The following is a 16,367-nucleotide window of genomic DNA, read 5'->3' as shown; positions in this document are numbered from 1 at the left end:
ATAGTGAGTTCTAGGGCAACCAAGGTTGCATTGTGAGATCCAGTCTACAAAAGGAAAAATGGAGTAAGTCCCCTAAACAAAAAGACAAGAATGATAAATGAGGCTACACTTACCCTTGGCTTGCCTACGTCAGACTGTGACTCCAACCTCTGCCCCAAAGATCAAGAGTCCCTTGTTTAGAAATTGGATACAAATCAACACTGAATTTTGGCTCCTGTGCAGCCGAAGTTTTCCTGAGATGAAAAAGGGGGAGGGGCTGTACTCCTTTATTGTCTGGTCAAGTTATACAAGCATGGTTGATTTGTGGAAATAAATTTGTCACCGAGGGCATGAGGCAAGCACCTTTTGAATTCTATCAAGCAATCTGTGGGCCCACGACGCCAGCCAACACTCTCAAAGGCCTCATTGTGGCCCTTTGTGCTCCAGGCCGCTCTTTGTTGGCCTCCATCCACCCCGCCCTGCGAGTACAGGACCATATTTGCCATTCAGCTGCCAGGAGCTGGTAGGAGCCTATAAACAGAGAAGAGCCTTTCTTAGCAACCACTTTTGAAACAACACAGCTACCCTTCCCCCAAGAGAAAAGCCCCAAGATGGGGAAAGAAAGGGGGGGAAAAAGCAACCGGAAATTACTTGGGAAAATCAAAATAACAATCCAGTGTGCAAGCTTCTAACGCTGTTGGCTGCCTTTGTCTTGAAGGGTTAAAAAAAAAGAAGAAAGTAAATAAGACCCTCTTAAAATTCAGAGGCCATCTGCGAACAGATTAAGAGGCGACTAAGAAGTGACCTCACCACCATTTGCAGACGTCTGGTCACGCGGCTATCTGCAAGATAACCAAGAATAATCCAGTTATGTTATTCGACTTTATCTCCTTGGAGAATGCGCCAGGCTTCATCTTGCTATTTTTAGTCTTGAGCGTCAAACACCATGGGAAGCATCATCATCCTTAGGAGAGCTTGAAGATCGTTTGCTCAGAGCAGCAGGGAAAGCCCTGCGGAGTGGAAATCGCACTCACCCAAAAGAGCCACTGGAGCCCAGAGCCCATGGGTGGGCAGGAGAGAGCCGGGGAGATGCAGCCGCGGGCAAGGTTTTGATGGATGTGGCATTTCAGGTGGAGAACTGCAGGAAAAGCGTCACTTAGAAAGAGCCCAGGGGCCTGGCCTGCCCAGAGAACACTGCAGAGGATCTGAGGGAGTGCTAAGGCCAGTTAATCTTTGCGAAGCTGAAATGTTTCTGCACTTAAGTCAGCTCCCTCTTGTCAGCCTGAGAACTGAGAATGCAAGGCGAGTTGAGAAAACAGGGCAGGTCGGCATGGAAACCTCGGGCATCCTGGTAACAACACTTACTACAGGGTTTGCTGGAGAGAAACATTGGGGAGTCTTTAAGAAGGATAGCTAAGGTTGGTGCAATTTGGGGAGACCAGATAGGATGAAAGCTAACACAGCAGAGAACTGTGGTATGCTAAATGTTCATGCTTGGATGGAAATAACCTTTTATGGGCCATTGTCTTTCCCTTCAAGTTGCCTGTCTGAGGCTGCCGAAATTTAGAGTGAGAATATCGGGAAGGACTTTTCATCCTGTTTCCCTCCTATGTCCGTGAAGGCATGACAGGATATGTTCAGTTCTGAACTCTCATGAATGTTTGAAGACATTCTTTCTGTGAACAGGAAGAAACCTTATGTAGTGCCCCAATTCCCATCTCTAGCATCAACATGGTTGCCCTTTGATAAGTTGCTATCTGCAAGGAAGTAACTAAATCCCAGGGAAACTGAAGTCAGGAAACAGCAGAGCGGGGCCTCTGCCCTTAGCCAAACCTCCTCTTCTGAAGCCTCCATCCCGCAAGAGATGAGCATTAGGTAAGAACGCACAGACGGCACCAACACGCCAGCCACCACGGGGTACTCAAACAGTGCTGGCACTGACCTGCAAAACGCCAGTGCGATAGCACGTAGAGGCATTAACTAGTCAACTTATAAAAATAAAAAGCGTTGTTTCGGCTCATGGTTTCATGTATTCTAGCCCAAGAAAACTTGGCCCCATTTCTTTGGGGCCCTTGACAAGGCAGCATAACACCGCAGAAATGTGGGGCAGAACAAAAGCATTTACCTAACCGGATGAGCAAGATGTGAGAGAGAGAATGAAGAAGAATGAAGAAGAGGGCCTCTCGTTCCTTGAAGAGGATACTCCTGATGACCAGACTCTTTCCTCCTAGGCCCAACCTCTTTTTTTTTAATGTAACGTTTTGTATTAATTTTGAGACTTTCATATAACATATGTTGATTTTATTTATCTGCGACCCCTCTCGGATAACCCTCACCACCCCATCAACTCCCCAATCTCTACTACTTTTTCCACAACCCATGGAGTCTAATTTGTGCTGCCCAGACCGTCTTGAATGCAAGGTCAACCACGGCAGCACAATTGGTACAACAGAAGCCCCACCTGAGTCTTTCTTTTCAAGAAGCTAGCAACTGTCTTTTTCTCCTCATCTGTGGGTGAGGATTTGTCTCATACAAATTATTCGTGTTGCTACGATGGAACACTATGACCACAAGCAACTCGGGGAGTGTGTGATTTATTTGGATTACATATCCTGAGTCACACACATTCCACTGAGGGAAGCCACGGCAGGAACTCAAACTGAACAGGAACCTGGAGGCACTGATGCAGAGACCCCAGAGAAAGATGCTTACTGGCTTACTCAGCCCAGTTTCTTATAGAACCCAGAACCACCAGCCAAAGGTGGAACCCCCCACAATGAATGGTCCCTACTACGTCAATCTTTGGTTAAGAAATTGGCCTTCAGGCTTGCTTGCCTACAGCTGGATCTTCGGGAGGCATTTTCTCAGTTAGGGCTCCCTCCTCTCAGATGATTATAGCCTGTGTCAAGTTAACATTAACCTCGCCAGTGCAATTTATCCCTTGTCAACTTGAAATGCAAACACATCTCCGTTCAGCCACAACCTTTCCTTTCTTGCTCATCACCAAGATCACACATTAGTATCAAGATCACAATATGAACTATTCCCTCAGTCTTTAAAAATTCAAGCACTTGAAAGTTCACTTTCTTAAGTTTGGACTCCCATAAAATTAAAATCAGTGAAATGCTTTATTCACAGAGGAACAAAACAAACCAGGGTATAGTCACAATTAAAAAAAAATTCCACAGTGTAAATAAATCAGTATCAAACATCAGATTACTTACAATCTATGGACTCCAACAGCCTGGGTCACATTCCAACTCAACCCCCAGCAACACACACTGATTGTCCTCTAGGCTCTGGCTGGTTTCATTCTGCTGTTGCTGCTGCTGCTGCTGCTGCTGCTGCTGCTGCTGCTGCTGCTGCTGCTGCTGCTGCTGCTGCTGCTGCTGCTGTTGCTCTTGGAGGTCCTCCCACAGTACTGGCAGCTCCAAAATGTTGGGATCTTCTACTGCAACTGGGCCGCACCTTCACCAATGGCCTCTCCTGGGCTCTCTTCAGGGACTCCAGCTTTTTCTCACAGTGATAACCCTCAGCTGATTCCATGACTTCCTTCATGCCTTCAAAAGCAGTACCACCTGGGTGACTATCACACAACCAAATTCAGCTGCCAGTGCGAGTGTCACCTCGGCCACGTCTGGAACGCACCTTGTGTGTGCTAATCCCGAGGAAACACTTTTCTTTCCAGAAGACTTCACCTCAATGACACTGGTTTCTTAATTACCTCTAATTTCTCTGCACCAGCTAGCCAGTATCAATTGTCCTTAGTAAAGCAACAGGTTTACTTTGGTGGTACTGGTCTCGTGGTAATCACAGCTGATTCTCCAGTCCCAACTTACTAGCACCACAGGTTCTTAATTCAAAATATCAAATGTTCCTCACAGTCTTTGCTTCTCTCTGAAACGTCACGAGCCAGGCCGCCATTACCTCCACTGCTCTCAACATTACCCTCTAATCTCCCAAGTTCTCAGAACAGTTCACCCAGCTTTAAAAACTCAAAAGCTTCTCCAACCCAGAGTTCCAAAGTCCTTGCACAGTCCTTCCCAAAACACATGGTCAGGTCTGTCACGACAATACCCCATGATCCTGGTGCCAATTTCTGTCTTCGTTGGGTTATTATTGCTGTGATGAAACACAAAAAGCCACTTCGGGAGTACAGGATTTATTTGGCTTACCTATCCTGAATCACCGTCCACTGAGGGAAGCCAAGGCAGGAATTCAAACGGGGCAGGAACGTGGAGACAGGAGACGATGCAGAGGCTAAGAAAAATCACTGTTCACTGACTTTCACCCCATGATTTGCTCAGCCTAATTTCTCATAGAACCCAGAGCCACCCGTCAAGCTTGGTACCACCCACAATGGATTGACCCCTCCTATCTCAATCACTGATGAAGAAAATGCCCTACAGGCTTGCCTACAGCTGGGTCTTAGGAAGGCATTTTCTCAGCTGAGGTTCCCTCCTCTCAGATGATTAAAGCTGTGCCAAGTTGACATAAGACAGCACGGGGTTTATGAGCCTTTTCCAACTGCGTGCTAGAAGGCTGACTGGCTTGATCTTATGCAGGTCTTGTATAGGCAACCACACAGGAGTTCATGAGTGCGGAGGTCCCATCATGTTCAGAAGATATGGAGCACACAGTTACTCTCTGTAGTATGACCAGTGTTTCTGTATTAACCACTGTCCACAGCACAAAGAAACTTCTCTGATGGACTCTGGGAGCTGCACTAATTTATGGATAGGACAGGAATTTAGAGAGCAGTTTGATACCATGTCCATTCAGCAGAACAACTGTAGTAGGTTCACCACAAGTAGCCCCACCTCTTAAATATACTACTGCTTTGCAAGGTACCACACTGGGGATCAAGACTTTACCACATTTGTGGGCACTGGGGGACATATAGGACACAAAATGCAATAGTATGTTCTGTTTTTACTACAAAAGTAAGCGATTATTTGAAAAGAAGATGTTTTCTTTATATCATTATTGCATTTTTAGAAAGTTTTTCTGTATGTTGAACAATCTCTGTATCTTTGAGATGAAGTCTACTTGGTCATGGTAGATGATTTTTCTGTTGTGGTCTTGGACTCAGATGGCCAGTATTTTATTGAGTATTTTCGCATCCAAGTTCATGAGTAAGATTGGTTTGTAATTTTCTTTCTTAGTAATGTCTTTGTGTGGTTTAGTTATCAGGGTAATTGTAGCCTCATAAAGAGTTTGGCAGTATTTTTTCTGTTTCTATTACGTGAACAATTTAAGGAGTATTAGTTCTTCTTTGAAAATGTTGTAGAATTCTGCGCTGAAACCATCTCGTCCTAGGCTTTTTTTTTTTTTTTTTTTTTTGGTTAGGAGACTTTTGATGCCTGTTTCTATTTCTCTAGCAGTTATAGGTCTATTTAACTTGCTTAGCTCATCTTAAAATCTGTCAATGTAATCCACCATATACACAAACTGAAAAAAATGCATAATCATTTCATTAGATCCTGAAAAAACCTTTGACAAAATACATCATCCCTTCATGATAAAGATCTTAGAGAGCAGGAACATACCTAAACAAAACAAAGGCAATAGCAAGGCAACAACCAACATCAAATTAAATGGAAAGAAACTAAAAGCTATCCCACTGAAATCAGAAACAAGACAAGGTTGACCACTCTCTCCATATCTATTCAATATAGACACCAAAAAGAGATCAAAAGGATACAAATCAGAAAAGAAAAAGTAGAACTCTCAATATTTGCTGATGGTATGATGGTTTACATAAATGACTCTAAAAATTCTACAAAGGAGCTTATACAACTCATAAACACTTTAAGTAATGTAGCAGGATATGAGATTAATTCAAAAAAAATCAGTAGCCCTCCTGTACACAGATGATAAACAGCCTGAGAAAAAAATCAGAGAAACATCACCCTTCCCAGTAGCCACAAATAGCATAAAATATCTGGGAGTAACTCTAACCAAACAAGTGGAAGACTTGTATGACAAGAACTTTAAATCTTTGAAGAAAGAAATTGAAGAAGACACCAGAAAATGGAAAGATCTCCCATGCTCTTGGGTAGGTAGAATTAACGTAGTAAAAATGGCAATCTTACCAAAAGCAATCTACAGATTCAATGCAATGCAAAATTCTTCACAGACCTTGAAAGAACAGTACTCAACTCCATATGGAAAAGCAAAAAACCCAGGATAGCCAAAACAATCCTGTGCAATAAATGAGTTTCTGGAGGCATCACAATCCCTGTATTTGGGGGCATAGATGTTCAATATTGAGATTTCCTCTTGATGAATTTTTTCCTGTGACTAACATGAAATGTCCTCCTTTGTCTCTTTTGATTGATTTTAGTTTTGAAGTCTATTTTGTTAGATATTAAAATAGCTACACCAGCTTGTTTCTTAGGTCCAGTTGATAGGAAAAATTTTTCCCAACCTTTCACTCAGAGTCAATGTCTGTCTTTGAGGTTGAGGTGTGTTTCTTGTATGCAGCAGAAGGATGGATTCTGTTTTTGTATCCAGTCTGTTAGCCTGCATCTTTTTATAGGTGAGTGGAGTCCATTTATATTAAGGGATATTAATGACCAGTGATTGTTAGTTCCTGTTATTTTAGTTTTAATTTTTGGTGATGTTATTGTGTGTGTTTTTCCCTTCTTTGGGATTTGCTGCTGTGAGATCATCTACTGTCTGTGCTTTTGTGGATGTAGCTAACATCTTTGGGTTGAAGTTTTCCTTCTAGAACTTTGTGTAGGGCTGGGTTTGTAGCTAGGTATTGGTTAAATCTGGTTCTTGTTTTGTCTGTCTATGGTGATTGAAAGTTTTTCTGGGTATAGTAGTCAGGGTTGACATCCATGGTCTCTCAATGTCTGCATAACGCTTGACCACGACCTTCTGGCTTTCATGGTCTCCACTGAGACTCAGGTCTAATTCTTATAGGTCTACCTTTATATGTTACTTAGCCTTTTTTCTTTGCAACTCTTAATATTCTTTCTTTATTCTGTATGTTTAGTGTTTTGATTATTATGTTGTAAGGGGACTTTTTCTGATCCAGTCTATTTGGTGTTCTATGAGTTTCTTGTATCTTCATACGCATATATTTCTTTAGGTTGAGAAAGTTTTCTTCTATGATTTTGTTGAATATATATTTTCTGTGCTTTTAAGTTGGACTTCCCCTTCTTTCTATACCTAATATTCTTAGATTTGATCTTTTCATGGTGTTCCATATTTCCTGGATATTTTGTGTTAAGCTTTTATTACATTTAATGTTTTCTTTGACCGATGAGTCTATGTCCTCTATTGTATCTTCAGTGCCTAAGATTCTCTCTTCTATCTCTTGTATTCTGCTGTTTATGCTTGTATTTATGGTTCCTAATCATTTTCCCATAATTTTCTTTTCCAGAATCCCTTGAGATTGTGTTTTCTTTATAGTCTCTATTTCAGATTTCAAGTCTTGAATCATTTATTTCATCTGCTTGATTGCCTTTTCTTTGTTTTCTTTAATTTGTTGATTTCTTCCATTTTTCTTTGAAGGAATATTTCACTTCCTCTGTAAGGGCCTCAAACATTCTCCTAAAGTTATTTTTTAGGTCATTTTCTTTTGCTTCATTTACATTGCGGTGTTCAAATCTTGCTGTTGTGGAACTAGTTTGTGGTGTTGAGTGTGTTCTTACCTTGTCTACCCTTCTTTTCCTCTGATTGGTGTAGTTGGAGCTGTGTCTCTGGTGATCCGTCTTCCAGGTGCCAGTGGAACCGAGGCTCAGATGGTCGCTCCTTGTGGTACACTCAAGGCCACAGTTCCAGTCACCCCAGAGGTCACTCGATGTTCCTGGAGGTCACTCAGTGCTCCTGGGGTTGCTCTGCAACTCTGAAAGTCAAAAGTCATTCTGGCCTGCTCCCACGGAGGTGGCTTGCTTGGGGCTGCCCCTGCTGAGGTTGCTGGAGCAGGCTTGCTGTTTGTTACTGCATAACAAAGACTAACGAAGTCACAGGACCTAGAGGGAACACAGAAAATTAGGCACATCTGCTGCTACTTCTCTTGGCTCTTGGCATCCTAGAAAATCTTTGTTAATATGACCAGAACAGTGATGGAGGTAAAAACAAAGAACTTGGGGAATGTTATTTCCCCCTCTTAGTATCTGATTTAAATTAGCATAAGGAGAAAAGGGAGAAGACAGACCTAAAGCCCTCTTCAAGTCAAAAATTCAAAAATTATCCTTTTTTAATTTATTTATTTATAGTACACATAATCATTATAAATTTTCAATAATCATTCTACATGAATTTATACCTTAAGAAAGGATGATGTATATTTACAATGCTAATTGCTATATGTAAGAAGATGTCATGGAACCCAATATTTTGTTTGCTAAATTAAAACATTAACAAAAAGAAAAGGAAAAGAAGGAAAATGCCAAATGGTAGTGGAGAGCTAACTAGAGAGATGGAGCTACTCGAACTCAAACACTGCTAAATTTAAATGCTGAGGCCACCCTGGAAAGGTGTGTGACACTCTCCAAAGAGGAATATAAGGGTGTGGAATATGCATGTGTGGAATCTTGTTAGTCCATCCCTAGATATTGGCCTAAAGAAATGAATATAAAAGTCCACACAACGTCATATGTCAATCTTCACGATCACGTAATTTAAAATAAGTCTATCAACAAACCAACTACTCATCAATAGGTCTGGCTCAACAAGTATTGGTGTGTCCATATGACAGACTAGAAAGACCATGGGACAGTAGGGATAGTAGGCAACTGAAACATTCACCACACAGGTAAGTCTTAAAGTTCACTGTATCTTTAGAATATTTCATTGTTGTGACTAAATGCCCGACAAAAAGAAAGAATGAAAGGAAGGAAGGAAGGAAGGAAGGAAGGAAGGAAGGAAGAAAGGAAGGAAGGAAAGAAGGAAGGAAGGAAGACAGAGAGGAAGAGAGAGAGAGAGAGAGAGAGAGAGAGAGAGAGAGAGAGAGAGAAAGAAACTTAAGAGAGAAAAGTTTGTGATTTAGGAACTACAGTTCATCATGTTAGAGAGGGCAGGAGTGGCTCATCGCTATGCTAAGGGGAAGTTGGGGTCGCTAGCTACATCCTGCTGGCAGTTAAGAAGCAGAAGGAGGAGCACCAGAGTTCTTTGATCTTTCTCTCTTGTCCTCTTTTATTCAGCCTGAGCACCCAGCTCCTGGAATGGTCCTCCCTACATTAAGGGTGTAGGGAACACCCTTAAGACTCCTGCAGGTGTGTCTCCTAGGTGATTCTAAATCTAGTCACACTGACCATAAAGACTAGCCATCTCTATCATCGTGCCCTTTGGGGACAGATGAGAGAAGCCAGAAACAGAAATGTCCACCCTGCAGGATACGATCTAGTCAAACTTCCAGAAAACGCAAATCAAGTCATCAGTGACAAAAAACAGATGAACTGTTGCCTGAGGCCAAAGAGAGGAGGGGAGAGCCTCAAAGGCACAGAAGGAAACATTCTAGGACAATGAAAATGTTCTACATCTTAATCTGAGCAGTGACTTCATGGGCTTGTACTAATGTGACAGCATAGCTCATTGTTCCCTATGGAAAAATTGAGCAATTCTCTCTAAGTGGATGCCTTTCACTGTATATAAATTTCACCTCAATAAAACCAAATGTAAAATGTCAGTTAGGTTTTAAGTGAGTGTTTATACTTGGGCTACATTCTTTTCATTGTGAGAGGATCTATTCTCCGTAGAATCTCTTTGCATCTCTGGGACATTTTAAAGACCCTTTACTTGGCATGAGTTGAACAAAAGGTCTCAATGCTCCGCCATGACAGTAGACCACAGGGGCCCAAGTCAACCCACTGACAAGTCTGTTTCAAGATAGTGACTGATGCTACATTTCTACATTAATACCCTTGCTTGGTATTCCCCACTGACCGGCCTCCATCCTGGCTTCCAATGCTCTTCCTTAATCAGCTACCATAGACCTGCATCAAGAGTCCCCTGCTTTAGAAAGTTTACCTCACTTTCAAAGGTGCAGATAGGATCATGACTTTATGTTGCTGGAGGTTGTTTCCATTCCAAAGCTGTCTGGCAGCTGCCTTGGTCAAGTCCTCTGTGGTCATGGGATGTTTCATTCCCAGCATCTCTCCCCCAGTCCTGAAGAGTAGTCTCTAGCAAACCACTGCCCTGTTGACGCAGGGGAGAGGTGTGGTCATCTGTGACGACTCAGGACCGGAGTGGGTCCTGTCTCAGAGACACAGGGCAGAAGCTGAACACTGTGCTCAGTGTTTAGGATCTGCAGACTTGAATTTTCTTCTCAGAGCAGCAGGTCCATGCCTAGGGAGACGATAACCAAAGGGTCCAAGAATGTGTCACTCTACCCTGGAGTCGGGAATGAGATATAATTCAACTATCAAAGTGATGCCAACGTGGAACTATCTAGAATGATATGACTTGATTAACAAGGTTTCATGGGTGTTACAGAAGTGTACAACTCAGAAAGAGAAACAAATAGAACCAGCGAGAGGACTTAGAGTAGAAATAGTTACGAATAAGTAGATGGCACCATTATGATAACCAATCCTTAACATACGGATCTAGTTCCAACCCCTCACAAGTCTCTCATCAGGACAAGGAAGGATTCTGAGTCCTGCACACTTTGGGGAATGGAGATAGATGTCACCCTCCATCAACATATCTACGTGCATTTCACCCACTGAAGCTCTTGGTGCTGCCTTAAGCTGTAAAGTTTTATTTTTACAAGGATGAACACGCAAAGAGTCAGAGAACCCAGAAGAGTAGAGATTAGGGTCTGCATCTTTTTGCTGAAGGATGAATGATATCAAACATGCTTCGTGGAATAGGAGAGCCGTGTGTGGCACAATAGGCACATTGGATATAATGATAGGGAAAGGGAGTCTGGAGTGGAGCTGGAAACACCACAGTGGGACCGAGGCACTGGATGAAATCGCTGGTCCTGCAGTCATTATGTACCCACTAGCAACACACCATTCCCCCAAATACTTTATCATACCAAAAGTATTAAAAAAGATAATGTTAGTTGGGTGGTGGTAGTGCACGCCTTTAATCCCAGCACTCAGAAGGCAGAGGCAGTCGGATCTCTGTAAGTTTGAGGCCAGCCTGGTCTAAAGAGTGAGTTCTAAGTCAGGCTCCACAGCTACACAGAGAAACCCTGTCTCAACACCCCCCCCCAAAAAAGATAATGGCTTCATACCAAAATAAAAGGATGTGTGTGTCACCAAGAGATGCTCTGAGCTCTTAGGGTTGTTATGGCATATTCTTGGTTGAACAAGAACACAAGTCTACTCATTATCTTTGGCCGTCTTATGAAGGCTGATATACTGTTTCCTAGGGAACCTGACTATGCCTAGTCCAGCCTTAGGACCACAGTACTGACTTCTGCTCGGGGGCTTCCATTTCCCCCAAAATGTTAAGCACCTATCTGCTGGGTTAGCATCATCACCTACATGCCCATATACAGGACAGAAGCTGGAGAGCGCTCATCACTTTTATGTGGCTGTCTTAAGGCTGAAAGGAAGAGATGAAGACATATCAGTGTTAGTGTGTGGTGAGAATCCATGCTGAAGGATAGACTCAGGTCCTGTGTGAAAACAGTATTCAAAAGCTTACAATTAGCCCTTCCCCACATCCCCATATCATAGAGGCTGGGAGAGTTTTACCCCAATTGCCCACAGCAGAATGTTAATGCCAACAGGACAGGAGGCCAGTAAGAAGAGCCTTGATCAGGGCAGAGAGACAGTCATTTCTTCGTTTACTGTCAGCTTCTCTAAGTGAAGATTCAAGTATAAGAGGTCAATTTTCAACATAGCATCCTTGAAGTTCATGATTTTATTCTTGACTTATTCCCAAGTACAATCCGTACTTCGTTGGCCAAGTTGTGGGAGATAGAGCAGAGGAGGAATGCGTGTCCTTTTCAGTTTGGGAAAGAATGTGTGCTTTGTGTGTATTATTCTTCCTTATCATGTTTGCTCAACTCAAGGCCTCTTGCTCAGGAACCACAAGATAGGTTTAAATAAAGCAGAAGGAAAATTGGATTCCATCTATCAACCCACTATAACACAACCAAAACTGGATGTCTTGGAGCTGCCCAGCTTCTTCGCTTATAATTAATCCTGTTTAGGATGCCCAGACTGAGACAGCATTTAACTTTCCATTTCCTGCAAAGCAATTCATCTTCCAGCTACCATGCAGAATAAAAAATTACAGTGAGTCAAGGAAGGAAGGAGAGGAGAACAGAGGTAAGAAGGAAAGGAGGGAGGGAGGAAAGATGTTTCTTTGCTTAATTTTAAAGTATAGTATAGACATATCTCCTTCTATCTGGGTGCTCCACCTTCTTTTTTTAAAAAAAAATCCAACTTTCAAGTAATAGTAATTTTTTACCATATCGTCATTCTTTCACTCAAACCAAAATTCAATGCTGATATTTACATGAGAAACAATTAAAAAAAATTTCCATGGTGTTCTTTTGTTCCTTTTCACTAGAATGGTCTTTTCCTCTATCAGGAGAAAAGCTTCTAAAGAATCTGTATTTTTTCACAAACTACAGTACCCAATGCTGCTAAGCATTCAGCCGATGATCACGCTGCTCCGAAGGGGACTGATAGCAGATGATTCTATACTTCCTTCTTGAGAACAGCCAAGAAGCAGCTGCCATGGAACTGTGTTTGCCTTTTTTTTCTCATCACATTGTTCTCGTTTCTCCAAGTTGGATCTGAGTCAGGAAGCTGGCTGTCCAACCATGTGCAAATTAATCACCTCTATAACTCCAAGTCTGCCCGCTGCAGAATGTGGCTTCTATAGCGCTTCGCATCCAGAGTTACCACCTAGGAGCCAGAAAGCAGCAGTTGATGGCAGGGATGGGAGTCATGAGTCAAAGGTGGCTACAGGTTTTAAATTCCCAGCTTAACAACAAAAGAGCATTGAGTAGATGTCAGATAAATGCTACTCCGCCAATTCACAGATACATTTGAACGGATGTTCACACTAGCAGAGCACAGGGCAGAGTTAGCTCTATTCTGTTATGGGACATATGTTTTCACAAGAATATTGCAATGCTCTTGAAGTACAAGGTATATGACAATCTACTTTTAGAATTCTTGAGTGGGGTGGGTCAGTACTGGACAGAAACTCCCAAATGGTTCGGCATCATCTATAAACTACATAGAATGAACGTGCAGAGCCTTGATTAAGATCAAAGCACAAAGTTCAGAGTGACAAATAACTGGGGGCCCAGCATCACTTAATGAGCCTTTCTAAGGAAACGTCTAACACTTTCTGAGTTAGTTTCTGCATTAATAAAATGGGAATTTAAAATGCGCCCCTAGATGAGTTATGCACATCTGCAGAGTTTAAAAATATACTGAATGCCAAAAAAACCCACAGTAAACATTAACACTTGGAGTTCAACTAAAGTTTGCAGAGTTTCCAGCAGATCTGTGCTGATCACTGCAAGTACAACTAAGAAAGGAAAAAGGAAAAAATTAACATTTGAGCGTCTGTGAACCCGTCGCTATGACCTATGGTTTTTACAATGATATGAATTAGTTTTTAATCAGAAACTTTACGGGGCATGTATTATTAACTGTTATTGAAGTGTGGGGGGCAAAGGGGTGCAAGGTCTCTGAGAGAGCAAGAGGTGTAACAGGGACTCCAAGCTATGACTAACCTCATTCCCTGTACTTGCCATCAATAAGACAGTCCCTTTCCTTGAAGAACCACCTAGGGTGAAAGAGTTGAATGTGAAGATGAAACATAACACGATGCTAGGTGCCAAGGATAGCGACCAACTAGAAATATGCTCCTAGACAATAGAGGATTTGCTTGTCGCATTAGATACACAATAGCTGAAAAACAAAATCAAAAATGGTGGGGAAGGGGGCTGGAGAGATGGCTCAGCGGTTAAGAACATTGCCTGCTCTTCCAAAGGTCCTGAGTTCAATTCCCAGCAACCACATGGTGGCTCACAACCATCTGTAATGAGGCCTGGTGAGGCATGCATGTAGACAGAATATTGTATACATAATAAATAAATAAGTAAATATTTTCTAAAAAAAAATGGTGGGGAAATAGTAAGATCCAGATTCTGTGACATCAAAATATCAGGGGTGACATTGTGGCACTACAGAGTCACCCAGAAGTGCAATGGGCAGCATTCATACCTATCCTGGAGTTCAGTAAGTGAAAGCTCTGGGCCTCAGGCTGGACATGACTGTATAGAGGAGTGGTTCTTAACCTTCCTAATGATATGACCCTTGAATACAGTTCCTCATGTTCTGGTGATCTCCAACCATAACATTATTTTCATTGCTATTTCATAACTTAACTTTGCTACTCCTATAAATTGTAAGGTAAACGTCTGATATGCAGGATATCTGATATGTGACCTCTGTGAAAGGTCTCTCTGCCGTGACCCACAGACTGAGAACCAGTGGCCTAGAGATTCAGCAAAAATTAGCCAAGAAGGCAGTCTCCTCGATGAAACTGATAGTCCTTTCCCACAATGTATATCGCAACTTGCAGGGATGCTGGGGACTCATCTGCACTTACAATACCTACAGGTTCTGCTTGTTAAGCACTGGGGCCTCTTTGCAGCAGATCTAACCTATGTCTTCGGCTCAGCTGAGCTTTGCTGTATCTTGAAGGTCTTTCTGCTGTCCTCTTGCTCAATGGTCCCTTATGTTACAATACTCACTCAGTTCTCATTGTGTGAGAATTGTTCCACAAGACTTTTTACAAGCCTGTTTTATCGCTTCCATCTGTTGAAGGACATTTGTTTTCTCCAAGATGTTTGAGCCCTCCCTACACTCCCGGCAAAAAGAATCCATCTGTTTTAATGAATCCTTGTTACCAGGCTACTTTCTACAGACCACATTATTAAATTATAAAGGGCTGTAAGTCTCTCTCTCTCTCTCTCTCTCTCTCTCTCTCTCTCTCTCTCTCTCTCTCTCTGTGTGTGTGTGTGTGTGTGTGTGTGTGCATGCGTGTGCAGTATGTGTGTGTGTCCCTCTGTCTGTGTGTTTCTGGTGTCTCTCTTTCTCCCTCTCTCTAAATACAAGCATTATTCTTGTTCATTTCTAATGTCGAATCCAAAGCCTAATGCTTAATCATTTAACTCATAAATTCATTCAAGCCTCTCCACTACATAGATCTACCCAACCTGCCCACAATTTTCTTCCAATATTCCTAAAAAGAAAATTTCATAATAGTCCTCTCACTACTCAGCCCTCCTTCTAGCCTTCATGCCAACTTTAGGCTTCCATTGCTTCTTTAATTGCCCTTCGATCCATATAAGATGGTTTTACTACTGCTCTCGCCTAAAAGCTTTGCTATTCAAGTCAAATCTTTCTTCTCTACCAAAAATTCAATATTTTGTTTATGATATAAAAACTATTGAACTATCTTTTTCTATATATTTATATTGCTATTTTTCTGAGTTGTTTTGATTTGCAGAACTTCAGTTTACCCTTGGATTGCCCTCTGACATTTTATAAAAACATATCTTGGCTTCTCAAAGGCAGGGGATTAGCTTATTGAACAATCAAATGAGATGCTAATGGGTTCACTTTGTCAAGTTAATGGCAGCTTGAAATGATGCTATACCAAATAATTCTAGTCACAGTATTATATCTAGTGACTAGTGTCAGTGTACATAGCCAAGGAGTCTTATGAGGAACCAACCTAGATCTGACCTTTTCCATACACAAATGTGCTCCAGTGATATAATGCCACATCTTACACTGGTGACTACAAAAGTGTCATGTGACGGTTTGAATAAGTATGACCCCGTAGTCTCATGTATGTGAATGCTTGGCCCATAGGGAATGGCATTACTAGGAGGTATAGCCTTGTTGGCGTAGGTATGGCCTTATTGAAGTGTGTCACTGTGGAGGTTGGCTTTGAGGTTTCATCTGCTCAAGCTACACCCAGTGTGGTACAAAATATCCTTCTTCTGCCTGCAGATCAAGATGTAGAACTCCCAGTTCCTTCACCAGCACCTTGTCTGCCTGCATGCGGCCATGAAGATGATGTGCTAAACCTCTGGAACTATAAGCCAGTCCCAATTAAATGTTTTACTCTATAAGAGTTGTTGTGGTCATGGTGGCTCTTCACAGCAATAGAATCCTTAGCTAACACATGCCGTGATTAGGATTTCTGAGATTGAAAAGTTCTTGCTTTTTAAAAAATCGTATTTTTTAATTTTATCTTTACGTGTTTTTTTTATCTGTATGTATGTCTGTGCACCACTCGTGTGCCTAGCACCCTCAGAGGTCACAAGAGGGTATTAGATCCCCTGGAACTAGAGTTTCAGAGTTATGTATTGCCACGTGTAGGCTGGTAGTCAAATACAAGTTCTCTGGAAAAGGAGCCAGTGGTTGTAACTG

At 42.1% G+C, this 16,367-nt stretch overlaps 2 long non-coding RNA genes across 3 annotated transcripts; one reads left to right on the top strand and one right to left on the bottom strand.

Moving 5' to 3' along the window:
- Nucleotides 1-246: 246 nt before the first annotated feature.
- On the bottom strand, nucleotides 247-1,261 carry LOC146890602 (uncharacterized). Its single transcript, XR_014998642.2, has 2 exons — nucleotides 1,014-1,261; nucleotides 247-510 (listed from the first exon to the last, which is right to left on the bottom strand). It is a non-coding gene; the product is annotated as an uncharacterized LOC146890602 (long non-coding RNA).
- A 10,629-nt stretch (nucleotides 1,262-11,890) lies between these two features.
- On the top strand, nucleotides 11,891-16,068 carry LOC146890603 (uncharacterized). Of its 2 annotated transcripts, XR_014998497.2 has the most exons (3): nucleotides 11,943-12,224; nucleotides 12,533-12,862; nucleotides 15,945-16,068. It is a non-coding gene; the product is annotated as an uncharacterized LOC146890603 (long non-coding RNA). The 2 variants fall into 2 exon arrangements; XR_014998496.2 differs by lacking the exon at nucleotides 15,945-16,068 and having other exon boundaries at nucleotides 11,891-12,224; nucleotides 12,533-14,272.
- The last annotated feature ends 299 nt before the right edge of the window (nucleotides 16,069-16,367 follow it).

This window comes from Myodes glareolus, chromosome 23, assembly GCF_982192425.1.
Source record: "Myodes glareolus chromosome 23, mMyoGla1.1, whole genome shotgun sequence".
Lineage (NCBI taxonomy): Eukaryota > Metazoa > Chordata > Mammalia > Rodentia > Cricetidae > Myodes > Myodes glareolus.
Note: the sequence above shows the minus strand (reverse complement) of the source record. Positions and strands in the feature narration are given on the sequence as shown.